The sequence below is a fragment of the Montipora foliosa genome, chromosome 2, assembly GCF_036669935.1.
Source record: "Montipora foliosa isolate CH-2021 chromosome 2, ASM3666993v2, whole genome shotgun sequence".
Taxonomy (NCBI): Eukaryota; Metazoa; Cnidaria; class Anthozoa; order Scleractinia; family Acroporidae; genus Montipora; species Montipora foliosa.
In genome coordinates this window covers 31,482,673-31,485,172 of record NC_090870.1, presented here as the reverse complement: position 1 = coordinate 31,485,172, position 2,500 = coordinate 31,482,673, and positions in this window count along the sequence as shown.

Genomic DNA, 2,500 nt, shown 5'->3' with positions numbered 1-2,500 from the left:
CCAATCAGGGAATTCTTTGTCTGCGCCATGAAAATACTGCAGGAGGGAATACATGAAGACGGTATTCCAATTGTGTACTTTGAGGGAGAGTCAGATCATTTGCTCCCTATACACAACCAGCTTCTTCAGAAAATGGGCATATACACTTGCATCGGTAAGATGATTGGCCACTCAATTCTACATAGAGGTCCAGGATTGTATGAAATATCGCAAGTGGCAAAACACTACTGGACGCATGACGACCTTCAGAAGAATCCTTCTCCCATGGCAATAGAAGATATGCCCGATCTTAATCTGCGAGAAATCATCGAAGAGGTTTGTACTGGCACGAGAATCATCTAGTTCGTGTTGTGCATGCGCAACCATTTTCCCACGTTACTTACTCAGCACCCTCATTTCTAACATGTCTTTCTTTGGATACAACAGTTGAAAGTTGAAGAAAAGCTGTCCGTGGAACTGAGGAAAAGCCTTGAAGCTTACATGATGAAGGCAAGTTTGGAGATTGAGCTTTTGTGTGGAGCACGAGACGTGTTAATTCAAGGACTGCTTTGGTACTTTGTCCTTGACAAGAGGAGGCGTGAATTAGATGACATTGCTCAAGGTAATGTTGTATGCTCAGGGAGAGGGAGAGAAGGCAGATATTAACGTTCGCTGTTGATGGTTCATTGACGTGTTCTTGCACACCTGCACATTTCAGTATCAGTTTCCTCCAACTGTTTTTTTTTGTCTCTACAAACCCTTCTCGCCCAACAGCCGTCACTGCTGGCGATTGTGTTTCTGTGTCATGCTGCAATGGAGATAACCGCTGAGGAATTAATGCAGAAGGTGACATTTAGCAGAGACGAGAAAGCAAATACGAAAGCAATGTTCAAATAATACATAGTGGAAATTTCCCAACGAAAGGCAGGTACGTCATGAAGACATGGGCAGGTACATTATATCATATAGAAACCATTGTCAGTTTAACATTACTGTATACCATAGTTTACTTCTGAGCGAGGACAAGCTTTGCGCGAGCGTCGAAAACCGGCTATTTGAACCTGTAACTTAACTTTATTTGATGAGTAGGTTTTAAGGTGATTGGCAGCCGAAGTGCTGATGCGAATCTACTTTCAATACACGACGAACATAAACAAAAGCGTAAGAAATTTTCACAAGGATATATACAAATGAAATGTACTGGAACAACAATACGAGAAATTAAAAATATTACAAATACATAAAATCGTCTTATTTGCGGTGATTAAAGTCCCTTCCTTGCGGAAAGAAAACTCAGCAATGTCTCTGGTGTGATTCTTTGATATCTGCTTGTAAGAAGAAACGTTCTCAGGTAGTTTAACTCATCAGTCTTTTTAGAAAATTCCATATTACAGGCCTTTGTACTTTAAAATGTTTCTTCGAGTATCAGATTTAAACCTAACGATATTAAAATGATTTGGAAAGCTAGTTGACGTAGAAATTGTATTTTTACGTTATTTGTGTTAATTTCTTGTTTTCACAATATGGAAACATAGACTACATTTATAAATTACTGATGCATACAATTTTCTTTCTTCACTCTCCAGGTGAAACTCGACTGAGTGAGCTGTGCCGCTTCTGGACAGGATGGAATGCCCCCCCCCCCCCCCCCAGAAGGAGATCTTGGTGGCTAGATTTAGTGATGACATCAATAGCAAGTCACCCCTGGCAGAGACTTGTCACATGTCTCTAATAGTTCCCGTGGGTCATAGCACATACGAGAGCTTCCGAAATAGCATGGACATGGCAATCCAATATGGATCTCAAGGGTTTTCTTTTGCTTGAATGTGCATTTGATATACAATGTACATGTTTAACTGTTAAGTTACTGTTTGCCAGTTGTTTGGATAGTGGTTTCCAACATGAAGTATTCGGGCTTTAAAAAGCCTCTAACCATACAGTCATTTCTTAACAAGGAATGAAACTTCCTAACTAAAAATTGCTGTATGAAATGCGAAGGCAAGGTTTTTATTTTACACATTTTGCACACATAATTACAAAACTATGCTTTATTATTAGAGTGGAATTCATATGAAAAAAGAATGTGCGAGGTTTTTTGTTTAAAGGGAACCTCGCTGTTGGCGTGAGGTCACGCTATTTTACTCCAAATAATGTCTAAAAAGTAGCATTTAATAATAATGATAAACGAAAGAGATTTGGCTTTTCATGATGTCAATTCGTTGCCCTATTGTTTAAAACCAAAGGACCTCAGCTTTCCAACAACAGAGGCGACGCAGTGACGTCATGAAGTCCAAGATGGTGGCAAGCAGTAAATTTAAAAGCGAAATCTAGTCTGTTTTAATATTGTTTATCATTATTTGGAGTAACTTAGCGTCAACTTGCGCCAACAGCCGAGGTTTTTTGAAAAAAATGTTTTTTTTGCTTTGTTATGAAGCCAAACTCATTTTAAATGATTTCAGCCCTTCTGTGGCTGACCTAAGGAACACAATTTATCGATATTGACAGCGTCGCTATATGAAAA